This window comes from Magnolia sinica, chromosome 14 (assembly GCF_029962835.1).
Source record: "Magnolia sinica isolate HGM2019 chromosome 14, MsV1, whole genome shotgun sequence".
NCBI classification, from domain to species: Eukaryota; Viridiplantae; Streptophyta; class Magnoliopsida; order Magnoliales; family Magnoliaceae; genus Magnolia; species Magnolia sinica.
The window spans coordinates 68,106,199-68,131,765 of record NC_080586.1 but is presented as its reverse complement, the minus strand read 5'-3'; the positions used below and the strand labels follow the sequence as shown (position 1 = coordinate 68,131,765).

General features: G+C 38.1%; 1 long non-coding RNA gene across 1 annotated transcript; it reads left to right on the top strand.

Annotated features, from left to right (window-relative positions):
- The first annotated feature begins 5,068 nt into the window (after positions 1-5,068).
- LOC131226063 (uncharacterized) lies at positions 5,069-7,620 on the top strand. The gene is made up of 2 exons (XR_009161638.1): positions 5,069-6,397; positions 7,313-7,620. It is a non-coding gene; the product is annotated as an uncharacterized LOC131226063 (long non-coding RNA).
- Positions 7,621-25,567: the final 17,947 nt, after the last annotated feature.

The following is a 25,567-nucleotide window of genomic DNA, read 5'->3' as shown; positions in this document are numbered from 1 at the left end:
CTTCCTCTCCAGAAGGTAGCTTGCAAAACTCAGGGATCTAAAATCATATGCAATAGTTGTAATTTGAGTGCAGGATATACCTTCTCCATGCCTCCAAATCCAGGTTGCCAAATGCAATTAATGGAATGAAAATATCAGGGATTTGAAATCATGGATTTGGATTGTCAGCACATGTCCAAATCCAAGTTGCCAAACGTCCTTCAAAGCTAACACAATCTATAATTTTCTCTCTTCCTCTCTCCAATGTATTTAATGGCGTAGTGTTTTGCCATATGGCCAGTCTTATGATTGTGATGATATGGGCCTTAATCTTGAAGGATTTAAAAAAAAAAAAGGAAAATAGGTATTGGCCCCTTGTTGGCCCATTATAGTCCCGTAATGGCTGTCACAGGCTCGTTAGGGGTATTTCCCCCCAAAGCGGGTGTTACGGTCCCGTATCACATAACGGGTGCCATCAATAACAGCCATAACAACCATTTTTATTACCATGCCTCTCTTTCTTTCTACGTTTCAGATCTACCCAATAAAAATGTCCTTTTCAAATAAAGGAGAACTCTCCAATTTTCTGGAAGATCGATCCTTTGAGCAGTTAAGTCCAATTAAACTTTTAATACATTTAGAACTTCCTCTTTGGCAAAGGCTACGGTGGGCCTGGGCCATGATAAAAATAGTTCATTTTCTTGGGAATTTTGCTCTAGACAATTAAAAAATAACGAGTGTGGGTGAAGATAGGGACTTATTCAATCTTGAGTTGAGTTCGTGTTGAATTGGTTCAACTTGCTTGAGTTAGGGGTAGGTTGTAAATATGCAAGTTCTGATAGAATGTTGGGCCCGTGCAACAATTGCTGTGCGGTGCATGGTGTCGGTGATTGTGTTCGATGTCACATATGTTAAAGATTCTGGCCATTGTGGGTGAAAGTAGGGACTTATTCAATCTTGAGTTGAGTTCGTATTGAATTGGTTCAACTTGCAACTTGCTTGAGTTAGGGGTAGGTTGTAAATATGCAAGTTCCGATAGAATGTTGGGCCCGTGCAACAATTGCCATGCAGTGCATGGTATCGGTGATTGTGTTGGACATATGTTAAAGATTCAGGCCATTCGTTGAGCAGGGTGCTTTTTAAGAGAGTTGACAGGCATGTTATTGAACTTTGATTTTTCAGTCTCAAAGATCATTGGTTGACATACGAGCAGTGCATGCATATCCTAACATCTATATATGCCTTGCATTATCTCAAGGAGCTTTTACTAGATACTTGTCAAGTTACAAAAGAATGCCACTAGTATTAAAAAATATGCTTTTTAAGAGAGTTGACAGGTATGTTATTGAACTTCGATTTTTCAGTCTCAAGGATCATTGGTTGACATACGAGCACTGCATGCATATCCTAACATCTATATATGCCTTGCATTATCTCAAGGAGCTTTTACTAGATACTTGTCAAGTTACAAAAGAATGCCACTAGTATTTAGAGTCCAAAACCATCCAAAATTCTTTGATTTCATGTAACACACTTTATGATTGTGTTTTTGGGTTGTTTGATTGTCCATGTGTAAAAGAAACCCTATACAACGTATTTGCAAGGTATCCTCTCTGATAAGTAAATTTTTGATGAGGATAAAAATGCCCTTAGTCTACTTTTCTCTAAAAAGTTATGCGAACTGAGTAATATGGTTCCACATGATACGTTTATAAAATCCAGCCCATTAAACAAGTACACTTCACTATGATGATCAAGTGGTCCAAATTTGGTTTTCTTTTAGGGTAAAATGTATCTTAGCCATTTCACCTTAAAAGAGCACCCATTTACACCATTTGGGGCCCTATAATTCTTGATTCCGCTTTTTCTTTAGGAAATGGAGTGAAAGGCATATTAGTTATTTTACTCTAAAAGAAGCATTGCTTTACACTATGCACTATTAGAGACATTCTTTGTCACATGTCTTTTAAAAGGTACGTTTTTGAAAATGATCAAAATGCCATTAACTATTTTTCTCTATAGGTTGTAAAAATTGAGCATTGTGGTGCGTGCTCACATGTTATGCATATGAATTCTAATCCGTTATAGGCACCACTATGTTGATCAAACAACCTAAATATCAGACTCATCCAATCATCTTATGGGACACAACTAAGAAACAATCTACCACACCTTATGAATCCACTTGATTATTAGGTCGTCCGATCATCTTGATGGTGTATACTCGTTGGATTGGTTAGATTTTATACTCACACACATTCTTGATCTTAGCCCTACAATTCTTGAGTCTATTTTTTTTTTTTCAAGAAATAACAATATGGTAACATTTTTTTTTTGGATAGATAGCAATATGGTAATGATATTATTGTCTAAAAAAATAGTGGTAAAGTTTTTTTTTTTTTTTTTTTTTTGAACTTAAGAATATTGAAGGCATTATTATTTGGTTACTTGAGAAACTATGCAACAAAGGTCAATTGTTACATATAGTTTGGCATGCGGTTTTTAGGATGGCCTACAATTCTTGAGTCCATTTTTTTTTTTTTCAAGAAATGACAATATGGTAACAATTGGTATTATTGTTTAAAAAAATAGCGGTAAAGATTATTTGTTTATTTATTTTTAAACTTAGAATATTGGAGGCATTATTTGGTTACTTGAGAAACTATGCAACAAATGTCAATCGTTACATATAGTTTGGCATGTGGTTGTTAGGATGGCCTCAGTATTCAGAATTCAAAATGTGCCTTTTGAAGGGTGAAATAATCAATCCACAAAATGATTGTGGTCTGATTTTTTGGTCGTTTAATCATCACAGAGGTTTGCTCATTATAGTTGAATTTAGAGGATTTTAGTTGGTGCACATAGTTGTCCAAGTCGTGCCCACAAAATAACTGGATCGGTCTGATTTTTTGGGTCATCTTATAATTTAGAGAAAAATAGTTAAGGTGTGTTTTGGTAGTTTTCAAAAATACATTTTCTAGAAGATACCGAAGAATGCATCTAATAGTGGAAAATTGAAATTGATGCTTCTACTTTTTTAGATGAAATTATTGAAATCCCTTATGGGCACTAAAAGAAGTGTAGTTAAGAATTATGGGGTGCAAATTTTGAAATTTACCTCGTCCAACATGTACACCCTACCATGATGGTAAAATCTTAAAATTAGGTCAATCCAATTACAAGGTGGGCCACACATGAATTCGGAGAATTTGGGTTAGTGTGCATTATTTTTTCGGTTGTCCCACCAAATGAGTAGTTTGAGCTAATTTTTGCCTCATTTGATCATCATGGTGGGGTTTACCCATTAAACGGGATGGATTCCATTAAACGGGATAGATTATGTACCCATTCTGTGGCTATATGATACTTTGTTCCACAACTTTTTAGAGAAAATAAGTTATGGATTTTTTTTTTTCCTTTTTTAAAATATACTTTTAAGAGGAAATGCGCTAAAGAATGCTTTGGAGGTACTTTATAATGGATGTGGATTGCGTGCAACAAGGTGTTATACATATCCTGTCTAGTGATGACGTGTCGCCAATGAAAAAGCGCCATGTGTGCGTGTCAGACGTGAGATCCATAGTGGAAAGTGCAAAATTGTCCTTTTGTGCGGGAGAAATTTTACTTTTCACTGTAGGTCCCATGTCTGACACGCGCACATGATGCTTTTTCATTGGCGGCACGTCATCATTACTGGACAGACGCAATCTTTGACTGTTTCTAAGCAAACAAATTTGAGAATAGTGAGCCCCTCGATGTGTGTATGAAAACCTAACCCATCCAATAGGGGGTAACCTACAAAATGATCAAATGACTTAGATTGGTTGGGCCCATTGAATGTTCGGTTGGGCTCACTTTTTGGGCCGTTTTGTTATCATGGTGGGGGCTTACCTGTTGGTATTTGGGCTTGATTTCATATATAGCATGTGGGCTCTACGTTTGAGAGGACATTTGAAATGGTCTTATAACATGTGGGCTTTACGCCTAATTTCTTCATAGCTCTTCGAATAAAAAATTTCCTTAGAAATTTTTGAAATGAAGGGAAAATCTAACCAAAAAATTAAAATTATTTAATGTAGATTTATTAATATTTTATTAATTATTTATCAACAAAATTTTATCGTGTTTAAATCTCGATAATTTTGCAATAAAAAGCAAAATTTAAATTTTGTTGATATTTTGAATATATCATGATAATATCATTTGGTGTAATTTTAATGAAATATTGTGAGATGTTTAAAATCTTTGCAATATTAGTTGGATGTGAATATCCTGCAACGGGGGTTACAGGAATCCCTTGTAATCTTTAACGTGACCAAATGAATAAGGGCTATGTGCGCTTGTCAGATGTGGGGCTTGTTTTCAAAATGGTGATTCTTCTGCGTTAAATTATGATTTGCCATTTTTACTGAAGGCCCTGCATCTAACAAGCACACATGGCGCTTTTTCATTGGGCCACGTCAGGGGTTACAGGAGTTCATATTAGTGACATCGAATGATATTAAATGTATTGAGAGAGGTACAAAAAGCATGAATTACCATTGGCAAATTCATTCCAAAGTTATTGAAAAAGTGTTATTTTGACCTTTAAAAGTCAAGATTTGCCAATCTTTTTTTTCGAAACTTTTGTATGAAAAAAATGCCCTTGGAGATGTCATCGGGAAAAACCTCAATGGAAAAAATTTAAAATATTTAGTGCGAATTAAAAGTAATTTTAGATTGTTAATTTTGAAATAAAAATGTGAAGTTTTAATTTTACAAGGACATTTTTGAAAACATCGCAATGATATTGTTTGGTGTAATTTTCATGAACTATTATGAGATTTTAAAATTTTGGTAATATTGTATGATATTAAGTAATATAAAAAACATATATCTTTAAGAGTCCTTGTAACCTCTAACGTGGTCGAATGAATAAGGGTCACATGTGCTTGTCAGATGTGGGGCTCACAGTAAAAATAGGAATATCCTTATATTAAGGGATGATTTTTCCTTTTACTAAAGGTTCAACATCAAACAAGCACATATGACGCTTTTTCATTGGGCCACGCCAGGGATTACAAGAGTCTGTATTAGTGATGTTAGTAGTAGAAAAACATGAACCACCATTAGCAAATGCATGTCAAAGTTATGAAAAAAGTGCTATTTTGACCTTTAGTAATATATATTAAATGTCAAAATAGTTAATATTTTTTTTCAAAACTTTTGTATGAGAAAAATGCTTTTGGAAATATTATAAGGAAAACCACGATGAAAATAAACTTTAAAATGCTAAATGCAAATTAGAAAATAATTATAAAATTTGAATAGATATTCATATGATGATAATTTAATATAGTTAATAATTTTTTTATTTTGTTTTTGTCATGATAATTTTGCAATAAAAGTGTGAAATATTAAATTGTGATTGAGGGAACTGACTATTTATTGGTTGTTCTTGATAGAGTCTGCAAGTAATTGTGATGCCATTTCTTGTTGATTATATTGAATGACTTTTAATTGTGGGTCCATTTCTTGTAGAACAAAGACACAAAACCCTTTTTTTTTTTTTTGAAAGATAACAACTTTATTGAAGACACAAAACCCTATGGAGGTGAAAAGATAAAAAACTGTATGGACTTTGGTCTCTCCGATTGATGTAGGATAATTAGCCACATGCTCTAAAAGCTCAAACTGTGTGGACTTTATCTCATAGCCGAAGCTCGAACTGTGGACTTTATTTCATAGCCGAGGTCCCATATCCCATGGGTTAGGACGTTGGCTGAACCCTCTTCGTGGGCCCCACTTCACATGGGCCCACCTCACACGAGCCGCCCGCCCCGAGTGTCCCTGCATCTCACAGGCTACCCCACTTGAGCCCGGTGTGAAAATACCCCTGGATTACCGACCCTCTTTTCTAATCTCTGCTCCCTTTCTCTTTCTATCCCCTCCTCGATGTGCATGCATGCTTGTGTGTACTCAAGTTCTTGGTATGCATGCTTGTATGCTGTGGTTTTTGGACTTTGCAGATTCAATTAGAGAAATTGGAGCAGTTCTGTATCACCAGCCATCCCAAATGATAATGGTTATTGGGGCATGCATGAAAGAGTTGCAGATTCAATTAGAGAAATTGGAGCAGTTCTGTACCACCAGCCCAAATGATAATGGTTATTGGGGCATGCATGAAAGAAAAGGATACCGACTCGGAAGGAATTACAAAGAGGCATCTTGGATGCGACTACACATTTTCTTGGATACGAACTGCAGGTTGTAGCTATGGTGTCTCTAGTACTTTGCACAATGCAGCTGCTACAAGAAGCAAGATTTGGAAGCGTGGTTCCTACACGAAAGATGTATGGAGAGCTCATCAAAAAAGTATGGATAGCTGGCTTCCTGTATGAATTGTACCACCTACATACAATGTGGCTAGAAGACAAGGGTAAGATTCTTTCTTTTGTATTTTTTAAGGCAGACAGTAACATCAATCCACATGCATGACATGTTCCTCAGTTCAAGCCGCCCATCAGGTGGATGCCACTAGTTAGATAGTGCGATCATCAGATGGGCCATGCAACTGCATCAAAATAGGGAAGTTGGTCAGTCAATCTCTACAGCCCATTTTCTAGTGCTTAGATGCCCAACTGATGCAGCCCATGTACAAGTTGTACTTTGGATCTTGCATGCATGCATATGTTGCCATAGCTGAAAGTTGAGTGGGACGTGGATTAGCTACTGAACCTGGCAGTAGCGAGACTCGCTACTGAAGTGATGTCACTACATTATGTGGGCCCCACCATGGTGTATGTGTTGTATCCACACCGTCCATGCATTTGGAGAGATCATTTTAGGGAATGATACAAAAAATAAGGTAGATCCAAAGCTCAAGAGGAACGCACCACAGAAAACAGTGGGGATTGAACGGCTGCCCTTAAAAATGTTTCGAGGCCACAAAAGTTTTCGATCAAGATGATATTTGTGTTTCCCTTATTCCATGTCTTGGTTAACTTATAAACAGGTTGGATGTCAAATAAACATCATGGTGGGCCCTATGGAGGTTTCAACGGTGGTGGGCGTCATTGCCCCACTGTTTTCTGTAGTGGGGTCCACTTGAACTTTGTATCTACCTCATTCTTTGGCTCATGCCATAAAATGTTCTCTCCAAATGGATGAATGGTGTGGATACAACACATACATCATGGTGGGTCCCACAGAACGTGGTGATGTCACTTCAGTAGCCAAACTCGCTACTGTCGCATTCAGTAGCTAATCTGCATCCAGTTGAGTGCTGGGTTTATATATAGATGATTTCTGTGCATAACTCATCCACCCGAAATTTTGTAGTAACTTGGCACAGGCAACGCCGTCCAACGATGTCTATGGAAGAAGGTAATCGAACAGGAATTGTTTTTGACAGTGTAGCCTGCCTGATGAATGGCCAAAAACATACATTGATTGACAGATGGTTGGTGCCTTGGTGGGGCCTGCCTGATGAATGGAGCATCCTGGTTTATGTCGCTGTGATCTTGTTGGCACGAACTTTTTATGTGTTCCCCTTCTCAGCTTGTAATGATAGTTGATCATTTCAATATTTCCTTGAGACGTTGAGCCAATTTGGTTTTTCCATGTCTGAAGAATGGGTGGTAGATCTAACATTAGAATTTAGATGGCTAGCTTGTCTAGTGCTGATCTCAACTGCTGTTGTTCGTTCCATGGATTTTGGAAATCTGTTTGATGGATAACTGTTGAAATGTTTTGAGATTTAGTACTAAAAAACTCTATGGACATTGTAGTTCAATGTATATCATTTTATGGCATGAGCTAAAAAATGAGGTAGATCCAAATATCAGGTATTCCACACGACAAGTAAGAGTGGTGATTGAATGCCCACCATTAAAAACTTCTTGGCTTCCAACAACAGTTTTTGGACCAAGCTGATATTTGTGGGCGTTTTGAATCTGCCTCATTTTTACTCTCATGCAGAGAAATGAGCTGGGAAAGTGGATAGACAGCGCTGATAAAACAAATATGTCATGGTGGAAGCCCACAGAGCCAGAGTCACCAGTTGAGTGCCACCTCTTAGGAAGGAATGTATTTTGAATGCCCCATGCAACTGAATTGATGGAACCAACCAAAATGTAATTCGGGAACATGACTAATTTTTCTCTTGATTAATGAAAATGTTCACAAGTCAATTAGCTTGTGCATCCAAACGCAGCCCAGGGTGTGGATGAGCAGAACTCTCTATGTGAGCAGAGAGTTCTCCACCAGGGTGTGGATGAGAAGAACTCTCTATGTGAGACACACATGGGTACTAATTAATAGTGCTTGGGGTAGTACCCAATCCCAACCAGATTTGCCCGCCTGACTCCCCACTAACGCTGCCAATATCGATGTGGCTACTTGATAGTGTTATGTGAGTCCACCATGATGTATGTGTTTTATCCACACCGTCCATCTATTTTTCCAAATAATTCTATGGCGTGAGACCAAAAACGAAATATATTCAAATCTCAAGTGGACCACGCCCAAAAACGAAATATATCCAAATCTCAAGTGGACCACGCCTTAAGAAAAACAATAGTGATTAAATGTACGTTAAAGACTTCTTAGTGCCCACTGTAACATTTATTTATCATCCAGCATGTTGATTATGTCATATCGATGAGGGGAAAACACAAATATCAGCTTCATCCAAAACTTTTGTGGTCCCCAAGAAGCTTTTAATGGTGGGCGTTGGATCACCACTGTTTCTGTGATGTGGTCCACATGAGGCTTGGATCTTCCTCAATTTTGGGATCAAGTCTTAAAATGAGATGGAAAAATGGATGGAAGGCATGGAAAAAACACATACATTACGATGGGCCCATGAAACTTCTCAGCACTGACCGGGGTCGCTACTGAATTCATCCGAAGCCGATTGCATCCTGCCCCTTCCTTGACAGCATGGGCTATATGGGCCCAAATTTATGTATGAATTTTATTCAGGCCATTCATCAATTTTTTCATATCATTTTGTGATATGAGCCCAAAAATGAGATAGACCCAAGACCCAAGTGGATCACACAATGGGGATTGAACGCCTACAGTTGAAAACTTCTTATGTGCCACATAAGTTTTTGGATGACGCTGACATTTGTGTTTTCCCTTCATCCACGTTAGTGTGGCTTCATGAACAGGCAAAAAAACATCACAGTGGGCCTTAGGAAGGTTTCAATGGTGGCTGTCAGAGTCACCATGCTTCCTTTGGCGTGGTCAACTTGAGCCTTGATTGCCTCATTATTTGGATCATACCTAAAGTGATATGGAAGAATGGATGAACGGCGTGGATGAAACCCATACATTACGGTGGATCCCACGGAGCCTATGGATTATCACCGTGATGTATGTGAAAGCTCATTTTAGGGCATGAGAAAAAAATGAATCAGATCCAAATCTCAAATAGGCTAGAGTGCAGAAACAATGGTAATTGACCATTAAAAATTTCTTGTGGGCCACAAAAGCTTTGGATCAAGATGATATTTGTGTGGTCTCTTCATCTTGGTCTTTATTACTTTATCAACAGGTCTCTTCATCCGGGGCAATCCATGAAGTTTTTAATGATAGAGATTCAATCATGACTAGGGCTTGTGGTGTGACCCACCTCATATTTGGGCTAACTTCATTTTTGGAACAATGCCTTAAAATGAGCTGTTAAAATGGTTGGACAATGTGGATTTAAGGCACATACATCACTGTGAGCCCCATAGTCAGGGGTCCCACCTAGCTCAAGCATCCGCTGAATCCACGACCTGGGATTTGCAAGAGTGATATTGGTGGGTGTTCAATGACCACCGTTTTCTAGTGTGGTCCACTAGAAATTAGGATGTGCTTTATTTTTGGACCCCATGCCTTAAAATGAACTGACAAAAGGAAATAATGGTTATATTTTCATTTCATAAAAATATAAATATTTTATAATATTAAACATCTCAAATAAGGGGTTGATTTAATGCATGTATTTGTCGGCAAAGTCCTTAAGTTATAAAAGGATTACCGAGATTGTTTGGATGCATGTATTTGCATGTAAAGGCTTTACATGCTATAAACAAATTACAACTTTTAGCTATAATATGAAACTTCTTTAAAAGCTATGTCTCAGATTACAAATAAAGTCTTTAGAACTAAAAATGCATTATACATAGTAGAATACAATGGTTAATATACACTCATGTTATGTGGGGCCCACTGTATTGTGTATGGTACATTCAATCTATCCATCATGTACTTCTCTTGATGCTCTCCTGTAGCTTGAAAAAAACAAATCGTCCATTATCAAATGGACCACACGAGGGAAGAATGGGATGTCCACCATTAAAAACTTACAGATTGCATTTGTGGCTCATTGTAATGGGTGTAAGACATCTAATCCATTTAGTGTGCATGCTTTAATGCCATCTTAAGGCCCTAAAAAAATCAAGTCCTTATGTGATTTTTGCATATTTTGGAAGGTTTGCTGTCCAAGCTCTAGGTATGAATATATACTTTATTCATTGTAAACACTTTATAAGCCAGCCAAATACACACTCTCTTCACATGTAAATAGATTATCACTTAAAAGCTAAACGGAATAACATATAAGCCGATAATACTTGAAACTCTTTTCAAGTGTTATGTGTTTATAACTAAAAAAATTATACGCATTCAAACAACCCTTAAAAGAGACATCAACAAATGTATTAAATTAATAGATTTCAAACATTTCAAACATTTGTTAATAAATTGATTGTTTTAGATTCAGTATTTAACTTTCAGATTTCATCATTTCTTTCAAACAATTACTAAACAAATTTTCAGAAAATTTAATAAACAGACCCGTATTATTATAAGAGGTTTTAACCTTAGGAATGGTCGACTTTAGATGTAAACACATGTTTGTGTAAAAGTGGGTTAGATGCCTCACGTTAGTGAATGTATTGGATCATATGATAATGGGATTTGAATAATATGGAAATGGAATTATCCCATTATGAAAATGGGATACTCAAAAATTAGGTTGATCCAACTACTAGGTGAGACACATTATAAAAAATAATAAATAACCACTAAAAAAAAATGAATGTGGGGGCATCCCATTTCATGGTTGGATCAACCTAATTTTTTGGAAATCCCATTTTTATGATGTGACAACATTGCTGGACAGGCAAGATATTAAACAAACACCATGGTGGGCCCACACGACAACCTGTTGGACGAACAACTAATGTTTGCATATAACTTTTTCAATATTTTACTTTCAGAGGAATTTTCTCCATTATATTGAGAAAAACGTCAAAATCCAGAAATCTGCTAAGAAATGGCCCAGAACGAGATATGTCAAGATCTGCATCAACAGTCCTCTAATCAGCCGATAGATTATCCGAACGGTATGATTTGGGCGAAGGTCCATCCCATCGGATGCGGATTGGCTGCGAAAGCTGGGTGGGGCCCACCATGATGTTTGTGAGAAATCCAGCCCGTCCATTAATTTTTCCAGGTCATCTTAGGAAATGGCCCAGAAATGAGGCAAGTAAAAAACTTATGTGGGCCGCACAACAGGAAATAGTGAGGATTGAAGGTCCACCATTGAAATATTCGCGTGGCCACGTAAGTTCTCGATCAGGCTAATATTTTAGCCTTTTCAGTTCATCCCAGTAGAAATGACCTTATGAACGGCATGGATGGCATATAAACATTACGATGGACCCTAGGGAGGTTTCAATGGTAGGCATTGCTCTATACAGTTTTTCCTATCGCCCTACTTGGGTTTTGGATCTGCCTATTTTTTTAGGTCCATGTCCTAAAATGATATCTGGAAAAACGGATGGACGGGCTGGATTTCTCACTAACATCACCGTAGGCCCCACCTAGCGTCCCATCGAGCAGGAAGTTCCGAAAGAGAGGCTTTGGCAGGCAATCCGCATCCTCGAACATATGCATGGGGCCACGGATGTATAATCCAGACCGTTTATCTGAGGATCCTCGGACGCATTGCATCCGGAGACATCTCACGACAGGAAAATACTAACCTTTCATCTAGTAGCCTTGAAATAAACGGTTTGGATGTTACGCACACACGCCATGAGCTTGATAACTAACTTTACACATTTGATTTTAGGGGAGTTATTTGATACTCTGGCTGTACGTATGAGCATGATACACATGCACTTTCAATTATACACGTGGCATATATTAGCTCAAATCAAAGCGACTAGATCGTGGAACTTAGAGTCCCGAATTGGAATTGGATTATTTGAACGGTCCTGACCTCTGATTTGTGGACAGTTGTTCGCTGAATTTTACAATTAGACATTTTTCTAGAATAATTTTTAACCGTCCAATAAATGTTCACTAATCAAATAGTCAGTTGACCCAATGACCGTAACTTTTGGTTCATGATACACCTATACTCGGACCTTAATTTGGATGGTTTAATATGAATTAATTATATGCCACGTGTGCAATTTTTAAGTGACTTCTAATTGCCTGCGTATTATTCATCACACTCTCTAGAGTATGATAATTTTTCTCTGCTCTTAGCACTCTGTAATTTCACGTGTATGAATGATCACGTCGATACTGTACGTTGAGTTTTCACATGCAGCCCTCTCTTTTCTGCCAACATGTCGTACCTGCAGCAAATCCGAGCCATGCAAAAGGTGGGCCCACTTATGAAGATCACATAGTATGAGATTCAGGTGATCTCATTGTTGCCTGCTGTTTTTGACAATGGGTGTGTGCTTGTGCTAGAATTGAAATTACGGCTTTAATTCATACCGAATAACAATGACCTGAGCACTCAGATAGGCAGACACGTGATGTTTGAACAAGATTTAAGGAGTTCGGTTGTCTATTCAACCACTCACTCAATATGTAAAATTAAATCAGACGATATTTAGAAACTGTGTTTCATCTTCTAATAATGAGTTAATTCTTTGCATTTCTATTAAATAATTTTTTAATACAGATAAAATGAAATGGAAAAAGAGATTCTTATAATTAGTTGTGAAGAACAGTTGCAAAACATATTTCTGATGGAGAAACTGAATTCAGTGCACGGTTGTAAACTTGAATTACAACAAAACATTACTAGCTATTTGATTAACACTATGGATTACACTGCAATACGTAAACAACGAATTGTAAGTAAAAGATTACACTAAGGGCGTGTTTGGCCAGACCGCTCCCATGGGATTTGGAGGGATGGAATGGAATTTAAGGTAATAATGGTGGTGTCAGTGTTTATCCCCTGATCCCATGGGTTTGGGATAGCCCATGGGATACACAACAGAGTGTTTGGACTATCATGAATGGATGGGTTTGCATCTCCATTGCTTCTCGTGGTGTGCCCCACTCACTGATGGATATCTGCCTCAAAATAGGTTTATGACTAAATGTAGGCTGGTGAAAATGATGAAGGGAGTGGATATCTCATTGATATCTCGGTGGGCCCCACATAGTGACGAAAACATGTATCTTGGGATTGGCAGGATCCGTCGGGGTTTACGAGGGTGCGGTGGATGAAATACATCCCCGCCATCCCAAACAGTAGACCGGATAGGATGACACAGGATAACCCTCCTAATCCTACCTAATTCCATCCCTCTTGGCTGTCCAAACACGCCCTAAGGAATGTAAATTACTTGATAGAGAAAATAAATGATTATACCATGCCATGTAATTTAACTGATAAATTAATAGGATAATTGAAAGATAAATTTAGTTTGTTTGAGTTGGTTTGAAGCGATTTTACTTGCTGTTTTGCTTTGCTATATACATCTTTGATTCAGCTATTTAGATTATTCTCACGTTCCAAAAGTTATCACAGCCGTTCAACAGTACTATCTTCTAGATGCTTCTTCTCTTGTCACCTGTTCTAAAACTGTTGGTGCACGACTGATTTCACATCGGCCGCTTAAGTAATAAGCGTCATCATCATCTAATATGCCCCTGCTAGGGTTTTTGAAAATTTTTTCCAATACATATATGCAGAACTTCAAATACACTATGCATATCTTTACACATCACAACTAGCTCTCCTTGATTGGTTATAGCTGGGATGGTGGTAATGGGGATGAACACTCATACTTACGTTGACTAGACCGTCACACACCTTTACCGAGCATATGTGCTACCTTGCCAATTGAACGGGACATCTGGGCGGCGCATATACATTAAAATAAAAATATGGGCGGTGCATGTGGTGGGTCCATCGATTCTCGTCAGGTGGGCCCACCTGAACTTAAGAAAAACCAACCTGATGAGTTCATTGGCGTGATTTTGGCCTATGGTCGTCTGAGGCCATCTGATGCACCGGTCAGATGTCACACGCTTGCCAGGTTGGCACATGTGCTGCATGTGGGCCCCACCAAACCTGGTATCTTTTATTGTCTTGGTTTCTTGCAGTCAAAGAAAGTTAGTACAAGTGACGATTAGTTTTATTATAAATCCCAATGAGAACCCTAATAATACGGACCCAAATCCTCTACAACATGTGTTGTACGCTATGTGTTAAACACCAGAGCTGTATTGTCCCACCGTGTTGTGCGTATGAGATCCACTCCATCCATCAGGTGTAGCACTTGATATCATGCAAGGGGGTTAAAACTCAGACCAATCAACGACTCAGATGTGCCAGACTACAAGGAAACATGGAGAGGGGATGCTAACGATGGGATTGTGTGTGGTGCCCACCATGGTGTGTATAATCCATCCAACCGTTCATCAGGTGTGTCTCACGAGGTTAGACAGATATACAAAAAATCATCATGATTTAAAACTCAGGTGGGCCACTCCATCAACTTATACTTTTAAGCGTGACTTACATTGTTCTCCCTCGTGTGGCTCATATAAGTTTTGGATCGGGCTGAATTTTGTATTGTACGGTCAACGCAATATTTTTCACCTGATGGACGGAGTTTATGCTACACAAAAAACATGGTGGGCCCCACAGAGATCGGGTGAGTAAATGAAGTGTTACAGACGATTCCGGTCCATAATAATATCATAGTTCAAAAATCAAAAACATGCTAGGTGCTGAATCCGTACATTTGGTCGGACTTCGGCCATCTGATCAAAAGACAAGAGTCGCTACTCACGGACATTTCAAACTTGAGCTTGTCTCTTTGTGTCCATCCATCGTGTGTTTCTAGATCGGGCCCACATCGTTTCATGTTTGGATGATCTGAACCTTCCATCTTGCGAACACCATCATGGATAGTCTGTGGTCTAAAATCACAACGATTGGAGATCTTAGTTCATGAGATTCACATATTGGGTCAGGATCATCAGACCTGGTGGTTTTGGTCTGTAGCAGATCCATGGCAGTTATCACCAGATGGACCGTTTGATCATCCAAATCCACTGGATGACCACAGATTGAAAGGATAGGATCAGTCTATCACGAGGATTGTTAGCTCATGGTCCATCCATGGAAGGGATCCAACAAACCAACGGTCTGGATCACCAAACAACGGCTCAAACTTCTACAAACTGAAAATTTGAGTATACTGTACATATATCCTCGAGTAGAAAGAGAGATTAGGGCAGCCCACAACGTTGTTTGTGTGACATCCACTGTGTCCATCAAAACTTAGATGGGCCACATTACAGGGATGAATGGGGAGGGCCCACAAGCAGTAGGTTTGCGATTGGGATCTACTGTAGTGTATAAATTCGATCCAATCCGTTAATCAGGTGGGCCTCACTAGGATGATTTACACTCCAAAAAATCATACTAATCCAACAATCAGGCGGTCCACACCACGTGGAATTAGAGATCTCCGGCATGATTTTACATCATTCTAGTGGTGCGCCCCACTTAAGTTTTGGATCAGGCTAATTTTGGGATGTATGGTTAAATAATCATGAGAATAAGATGGACGGGGTGGATTTTACACAGACGACACGGTAGGCCCCACAGAGCTTGGGTGTTGTACCCTATACTTAGTAGTGTTGTAGAGGATTTCTGTCCACACCTGAATCCAAGTAGTCAAACATACGTCTGAACATGATCAGCTCAATGAAAAATCTAAATAGCAATTACAAAAATTTTAAGTTGGTACATCCAAACGCGCCCTAAATCATAAACTAAGAAATGTATGAAAAACAAAAGCAAAATCAAATCTCATATTTCTTACCATTCATGAAAACAAATCCTTAATTATCAAATCAAAATTAAGAAAAAATAACTAAAGTCGTTGTACATGATTCTAAGTATGGTTGGCCTTACAACTCTCAAAACAATCTAAGATGATATATAACCAATCGACCCACCTGATTGATGGACCACATAATTCTTCACTGATTGATCCAACGGCTCATATTAATTGCATCTCCATGCTAGATCTAATCTACCTGTTATGTAATGGGTCAGGGCAAGATGGTACTTCTCTTTTGCTATCAAAGAAATCTACATGACTTCCAACAGTATTGTTTAAACTTCTTCTCCAAGATTGCCTGTCTTTTATCTCTGCCACCTTCTCTTGTAGACGTCTTGCATCCAAAACCCTCACCTCTAAAGCCATTGTACTCAATACAACCACTAGAAAAAGCCCAACTTGCATCTTTGACATTATCATCATCTCTCTCTCTCACTCTCAAAGGACAGAAAACAAAGGTGTGGGGGTGCAATAACAACCAATGCAAGGACTTGTTTGTTCTTATATTTATAGAAGAATCCAAATGAAGTATGAAAAGGGTAGTCAAGTTCCAAAGCAAAAACACTGTGGGGGAGACAAGGCTTTTAATGGTCAAATGCATTTGTGGTGGTGGGCCACACTAGAATCTCGATTTTTTCGGTGTTGTGGGGTAGCCTACCTCATTTCCACGTGATAATCCACCTTTAGAGGACTTTTTTTTAGTACCCCATGTTTCCAAAATTACCCTCAATGACCAAAATACCCTTGTGATATTGGGGCTGGAAATGCCAGTTTTCCACTAGTTATCAAGTTGTGGTAACTCAACTACCATAGTTGTGCTTGCATGCATCAGGACTGTACAAATCATGGGTCCCACCATGAATGGACCAATCTAGTTGTCCATAGTAGCATAGTCAGAACAATTATTTGGATTCTTGGAATTTTGCTGATGGCTGTGAATATATTTCCCATAAGCATATTTACGGTAGAAGAGATTCTGTTTCTTGTGTTTGGGAATTGGTCTAGCTATTCTTGGAAATTTTGATCTTGTGTTTGGATCACATGGAAGACTTGTTAGGAGCATTTTATCCTTTGTAAAACTATGATTGATAGTTGGGATTTACTTTTAAAAGCTTACAATCTATTTTAAAATGATCATCATGAAATGGGAAGTGTAAATTTTGAGAATTAGATGTAAGAATTCTATAATGTGGGTCTAATTGATTAACGATCTAGATCTAGCTAAGGGTTGGATATTGTGATCAGGTATACTGGTGGGCCTTAGAGTTTTGATCAATCTCAATTTGTGTAGGGGCGGCGTTGGATTAGGAATGTTAAAATCATGTGGAGCCTTAAAGGAGAAGAGTTTCGATGAGTTCAAACTCTTTTCAGCCAAGTCCACCATTTGTTCCCTATTACTGATGCACTGTTCGATCATTTGAATTCCACAAATTTAGTTTATATTAGATTGTTATAAGAAATCATTTTTCATCCTTTTTCAGGAGCCCACTTCATTGTGATGAGAAGTGGGTCCCACTTGATTCCACTGCCCACTTCATCGCAACGACGGACCAGATTCGTCGATACCGACCATCCATTGTGGGCGTTTCATCAACACCAGCATCTTGGGACCATCCAAACTTGCACTTGGTATCTTAGATTGTTGTAAGGGCATTTTCGTCCATAAAAATGTGGAGGTAAGGCTTGTGTGAGCTGTGTTACATCATCCAATCAGGTTTCAATCAACTGACTGTATTTTATAGGAAAAAGAAGACCCAAAACCTCAAATTCAGGATCAACCGGTTGACTACTCCCAGGATTAGGGTTTTATTTATTATAAAAATAATCAAACCAACTCACTTTACACTCTAAAGTCGGTGTATTTTTCATTGATCTTACGTTTTGGTCTTGACCAGAAAATTTGTATTTTTTCCTTTCATCTTACTTTTTTCTGGCGATGAAGACGTACACCAACTTTAAATAACCAAAAACACGGTTCAAAGGTCTATTTTAGTTAGTAAATCAGGCGAGTTTTTCAAGATATAAGACAAAATGTCTCGACCCTAACTCGTTTAATATGATAAAAATCATAAAATTATCTTCGTGTGGCATCTGACCGATTAGACAAAATCATTTTGCTATGAAAGTGGGACACTTTAAAAATCAGATCAATTCAACCATCAGATGAGCTACCACGTGAATTTGGATATTGTTGGGTGGTGACCGATTGTGATTTTTGTTGTGGCCCACATGTTGATTGCATCATCGACCATCGATTTTTTATGATTGCTCATCTCATCCACAACTAATTACAAGTCAGACATTCTCTTAATATTGAAACATTGTAGGGTCTCAATGAGTTGAGTTCGGTCGAGTTTTGCAAAGTGAGTCGAATTTTTCTGAGTCTAGATCGAGTCATGATCAAATTGAAAAACGCGGATTTTCTTGAAAGCCTTAGGCATGAAGTTACTGCGCTGGGATGCTATTTGGGGCCCACTGTGATGTTTGTGAGAAATCCACACCGTTCATCCGTTTTGAGAGGTCATGTTAGGACATTTGACTAAAAATGAGATGATCCAAAACTTAAGTGGGCCACACGAGAGGAAACAGTTGGGATTCGGTGACCACTTTTGAAACATTTGTATGGCCACAAAGTTTCATATCAGGCTAATTTTTTTTAGTGTTTTCACTTCATCCCAGTGGGAATTACCATATAAACGGTTTGGATGGCATAAAAACATCAAGATAAATCCCAAAAAGGTTTCAACGGTAGGAAACTCTTTCCCGGGTTTTCCCTCTCGTGCGGCCCACTTGAGTTTTAGATCCAACTCATTTTTTTTTATTTTATGTACTAAAATGAGTTCTCAAAACGGATGGACGGTGTAGATTGCTCACTAAAATCACGGTGGACCCCACCTAGCATCCCAGCGCAGGAAATCCGCGTCCGAATTTTTCCGAGTGTTGATGAGATCGGATTGGAATCTAGTCAACTCAGCTAAGTGGAGTAGAGTTTTCTCGACTTTCTAAACTACGAATAAAACAGCTTCTTCAAAAAGCTTCCATTCTTCCGTCCTTGTTTGTTTTTTCTCTTGTCTCACGTTAGGGTTTTGCCGTTGGATTCTGTTGTTAGCTGCCTTTCCCTGTACGCCGTATCTTACTGTGCTTTTCTTTCTGGGATTTGGTCAGTAATAAAAATGTCCTTATCTCTCCTCCTTATATGTAAGGATAACAATGTGCTTGGTGAACCCTAATGGGCCTGTTGAGTCCGACCCAACTTTGAACCGGGCTTCTAATTACTAGCTAGCTTGGCTGGTGGGCCGGGCTTGAGCCTTGCATGTGTGGCCAATCAACTTTTGGGCTGGGCTTAGGCTTAAGGTATTTTAGACTGATCAGGTCAGCTCTGTTCAGCTTGACTTGAATGTACACGCAGATCATCCTACAAATATGCCATTCCAATCCTTGTCTTGATAATGCCCCACATCTTGAACTTAGACCGTTAGATTCATTCATCTATCATGGGAGACGTCTCTTCTCTCTATTAGGTTTAGGTGGGACTTTGCCACTCGCTCTTTTTATGGGTACGGTCTATACAAGGAGATGCATCGTATAGAGATATGTTTTCTATTAATTCATCTTTTGAGGTATTACTTAGTGCGAGATTCCTCGTATGAGTAGGAGAGAGGTAAATCTTGTATTTATGTTTATCTTATTTCTAGTGAAGAAGAAAGTTATGTATTGCTGTCCCATAGAGTAGGTATATTGACAAACTACTTAAATTTCTATGCCTTTTATTTCTTGTTGAGAAGCCTTTTAGCACAAGATTGTTGTTGGCATTTGTTCTACAGTTGCATTTTAGACGAATGAATTGAGTTATACTAAATTCGAGGTGCCAAAGTTCAATTGATCCAATTATTTATATATGCAATTGTGATAGAATGAAAAGGAAAAAAAAACTTATAAAGATGAAATATGAGGTATGCAAGGAGAAAAACCAATTATCTATGGCTGATTTTCTTCTTGCATGGGAAAATTTAGTTTTGTTCAACGTGTTCGATCAAACCAATGCAAAAAAATTATTAGACAAATTGCAAAACATGTGAAGGAAAATCAATGTCAAAGAAGATATTTTTTCAACGACAATTGTACAACTTGAAGATGGATGAGCTTTTTTACAAGAACATTTTAAGGGTTTAATACCTTGATTAATAGTTTAGGGGTGGTCGATGTGAAAATTGACGATGAAGAAATGTTGCACTCTTTATCTGTTCAATGCCAAATTTCGTGGAATGGTTTGATTATGAATCTTAATAACGGTTTATATCTTAGTATAGAGTTAGTTGTGTCCACTTGCTTATTGAAGAGTCTCACAGAAAAACAAATGGAAAATCTGTTGGTAATGTTATGATGGGAAGAGGAAAATCTATTGAGAAAAGCACTAGTGGGAGAGATTAGATGGTATCCAAGTCGAAAGAGCACAAAACTGGTAAGTGTTAGAATTACAAAAGAAAGAGCCACTTGCGCAAAAATTATAGACTCAGAAAAGTAAATCAGGAAAATTGCAAACCTAATTCGCATGATTAAACATCAGATTCAAATAGTTCTCAAGAAAATTTAGTTGAGAAAGACAACTCATCCAAGGACGGGGAAGTGTTCTCTGTAGTAATTTCATGAGAGAAGCTGAGCCATCAATGGATCTTAGATTCGGAGGCTTCATTTCATATAACTTCACATAGAGATTGTTTTTTATATATATCAATCATGTGATGGCGACATAATTTACATGGGTGATGATAATATATGTAAATTTGTGAGAATTAGAGATGTTGGAATAATTATACTTGATGGTATTACATGTATAGTTTCTAGTGTGCAGCACATACTAAACTTATGGAAGAGTCTTTTTTATCATTGGAAAAGTTCGATGGAGATGAATATAAATTTCTGGTGAAAAAAGTTGATTGAAAATCGTAAAATAGGTGATGGTGGCAGCGAATGGAGAGTAAATGAGTGGGCTATATTGTTTGATTGATGATACTATGGTTAGCGATGCTATTGTTATCAATGCCATGACATATTCTACTATAATCTAGCATGGGTGGGTGGGGCACATAAGTAAACAAAGACTGAAGATACTTCTTGATCAGAATTTACTTTATGGTTTAAAGTTTATTAATGTAGATTTTTATGATGGTTGTTTGTTTGAAAAGCTCCATAGAGCTTTTTTTTCTTCATCCACCATCAAAAGTAAAGATGTTTTAAATCTAATTCATTCTGATCATTGAGAGGCTTCAGTCGAATCCAATTGGGAAGTTCAAAGTACTTTGTTTATTTTATTAACGATTTCTCCAGAAAGTATGGATTTATATGTTAAAAAGGAAAAGTAGTGATGCTTTTATTTGTTTTATTAAATTTAAAGCATTAGTTGAAAATCAAAAGAAAAAAAAAATTAAGTGTTTAAGAATTGATAATAGAGGAAAGTATACCTCAAATGAATTCAAGAATTGTTGCATTAAGCATGCATTGAGAGGCACTACACAGTCTTTGATACTCTATAGTAAAATAGTTACAGAATGTATGAACCGTACATATATTGATCGTGCTAGGAGTATACTGAGTTTGACTAGAATTGAATAACATTTTTGGGTAGAAGCTGTTAATATGCCTTGTTACTTGGTAAATCGTTTTCCTGCTACTGCATTAGATTGTAAGATCCATAAAGAGGCATGGTCTTAAGAATCTATTAATTATTTATTCATTCGTACTTTTGGTTGTGACGCTTAGTGTGGATTCCCAAAGAGCATAAGACTAAGTTAAATGCGAAATCTTAAAAATATATTTTTCTTGACTATGCAAATGAAACAAAAGGGTAAAGATTGTGAAATCGTACTGCTCACAAGTTAGTGATTAGTTGAAACGTGATTTTTAATAAAGATTCATTGTAAAAAGACATAAAGTTACCGAGCTCAAAGTCATGAGAGATACTTGAATTGAAATATTCAAACGATGTTCAAAATCAACTAATAGACTCATAAACTCAGTAAGTTAATGATATTGTTAAATATGAAGTTAATGAAGAGTTTGCAAATGAGATACTGGTTATTGAAACTCAAAGTGATCAAGGTCGACCGAAAAGAATATAAAATCTTATGTTTAGCTTAAGGATTATGTTACAACTTACACTTTCATGACATAAAAGTGCAAGCTTTTCTCATACCGAGACGCATGTGAATGTAGACACCCCACCCTAGGCTGACAAGTTGATCGAGTTGGATGGAAACCCTAACCCTAATCCGAACCTTAAACCTCGATCCGAACCCTAAACCCTAATCCAAACCCAAAACCTAATCAAACCTGATTTACTCACTGAGTTAACTTACCAAGTCAACCCACTGAGTCAACTCTCCCAGTCAGCTTACTTAGCTAACTCACTTGTTAGAACAAACCCATGCGAAATCACATAGATACAACAACTGACACCAATAGAGATAGAACCCTCCACACACTTGAAGGGGATCACCTGGAAAAAAGGGGAGTCCCATGTGGCCCAAGCTGGCGCAATACGTGTGCCGTTTCTCCCTTTTCCACCCTCGTTCATGTGCTCTGGTAAATCAATTTCTATGCCCTTCTCTTACACTCCAAATTATGGCTTATGCCATCTAACCCAACCATTGAGATCTTGCCATTGGTAATCTCAAATCCTAACTACCTAACCCCTTTTTAATCCTAAGCTTTTCAAGAATTATCGAAAAACTAAGCTAGGAGGCTATAAATAGCCCCCCTCCCTTCATATTTCAATCATCCTCAACATTCTCAATCCATCCCAGAAACACAAGCACACTCTTCAAATCCCAATGCCAGGATCAAATCTAATAAACTGAAAGTCTAAGAAACCCCTCAAGCCCTTAGCCTAGTGATTTCATCTCTCCACTAAGGAGAGGAAAGAGCTGTAGGAAATAGTCCAGCCCAATCCATAGCCTCCCAACCCATCAAGACCTCGATCCCAGCCACTTAACCCAATCTTTGTGACACTATTGTCCATCTAACCACCCAATCTTCAATTAGCTTCATTTGGTCTCAGAATTAGCATTATGTAACAATTATTCCCTTCTCAACTCCCTTGCTCATCAAATTCATCACTTTCGCATTGCATTGCATCACATACGTAGTTAGTAAAAAAGTATGCTCCATGACTTGCCGCATAGTTGGATCCTGCCCATAAGAAACTTGTGTTAATTGGTTAGTCTTTTTTGTAAATGGAGGAGTTAGGGAAGATTTATCTAGCCCGAACCAAAGTCTATTATAGGCATTACATTTAGCATAATATCACAAACTACATCTCATACATGCATTGCATGTATAACACTCAGCATCCAACTAGTTTAAATGTATGCTCTGTGACTCGCCGAGTTAATCGAATCTTGCCCATCAGAAACTTGGACTGGTAGGTTTACTGCTTTGGCAAGTGAGAGGTCCAGATAGATTCATCTAGTCAAAACTATATCTTAACATAGGCATTGCATCTAACGTAACATTACATACACTTCTACATCATTAGTGCACAAGAACTAATCCAATTGTCAAAAGTTCGAGAGATCTCGTGAAGCAGAGATTGTACGTTTGTATGGGAAGAGTGGGTGCCTAACATCTTCCCTCTCTGTAGTCATGGTTGCTTACTTAGAGTCTTCAATCACAGATCAAGGAGTCATCTTAAGGTAGGGAATCCTTAAATTCTCTATCTTAACGTTTCTACAGGGTCTGCCGATTGTAGAATCGGATTAATTGGCCAGTGGTAACTCTAGTTAAACATAATTAACCTCTTTATAGTCAACCGGATGCTTCCAATCCATTGCCACCAGTGTGAGCACAATCTACCCGTGTCCAGTGTCCACAGAATGACACTCCATTGGAGATGTTTTATTCACACTAGTAGCAACCCAACTTGAAAAATGGGATCTCACGAATTCTCGAGGATCAACAATTCTTGTGTACTTGCATACAACAATCATCCTAACTCCTAGAAAATACCAAAAAAGAGAAAAATAAAAAAATAATAATCAGAACCATTGTGCCCATTTAAGCTAGACATTTTCAAGCAATTCCCTTCCACTACAGTCCAATTTGAACAACATCTCAGGTAACCATGGCAAACTACGAGGAAGAAAGAGCTCTCATATTCTTGGCTCTCAAAATGCCCAAGGCCACTCTTCGACAACCGCGTCTAGAAAGATCAATGCCAGTCTCTTGCATCCACGAGTTGGCTTAGAATATGAAGATCATGTAATAAATGCTTCGCTAGCTCATAAAATCGCAAGTTTTAACGGCCAACACCTAAGCTGGCACAACACATCAACCAACTCTTGCCATTTTCTCAGCCTCTAGTTTATTCCAACCGCAACAGTCAAGGTTTGCGCAGGACTTTTGATACCCTCCTAATGGAGACTTCTGGCCAGCACAACCATATACCTTAGGGCATTTCTTCCAATATCCTCCAACGAACGGGAGTCAGTTTCATAATCCTACACCCTGGACTCCTAGTCAATTCTAAAATTCTCTCCTTAATGGAAATTTCTGCCAACTTCAACATCCTCCTGCAACCAGGTTTTCTTTGTAGTCTCGTTTCGCAATCCAAGTCTAATAAAATTTTTATAACGATAGCAATAACCATGTCCAACTTGCTCAAAGAAGGAGTTATAGGGGTGTTAACGAGGTCAACTATTATGAGAATGATACATGACATGCTTAGTAATGGGCAAAACTCATCCTATCTAGTCCCTCCGAAATCAAGCAACTTCAAGAGAAGCTGCAAGAGATGGAGAGAAAATTGTAGAAGCGGTGTGGGGTGGATCTCCCATCTACCAAGTTCAAGGACCTCTATCCCTTTCTTGATGCAAAGGTACCTCAGGACTTTGAGGTACAAAAATTTAAAAGCTATGATGATACATGATATCTTATAGACCACCTGTGGAGAGCTTAATACTGTGACAGACAACAATAAACTTTAAGGTACCAAAATTTAAAAGGTATGATGATATATAGGGTATCCTATAGACCACCTGTGGAGAGCTCAATGTTGTGGCAAGTAATAATGGAACGTTGATTCGTCTATTTCAGAAATCCCTAAAAGCCGACGTGCTGATTGGTACATGTCATAGATTACTGTCGAATCAAAACTAAGGAATAACTTTTTCAAGAATTCTTTGATCACTTCGTGTACAATCTTAACTCGACGCCCAGAATGACAAATCTTATTGCCTTAAGATAGGGGGACGATGAATCATTGTTAACTTACATTAGACGGTGATAGGCCATGATCGCTAGAATGAAGACACCTATCGATGATGAGCAAATCTATGTGCTTGTCCACTTAGCAAACCTGACTATCTCTGGATACCTTGTCATGTATCCGTATCCTAACTTTACCAAACTTATCCGCGTTGGGGAATAAGTCTAACTCG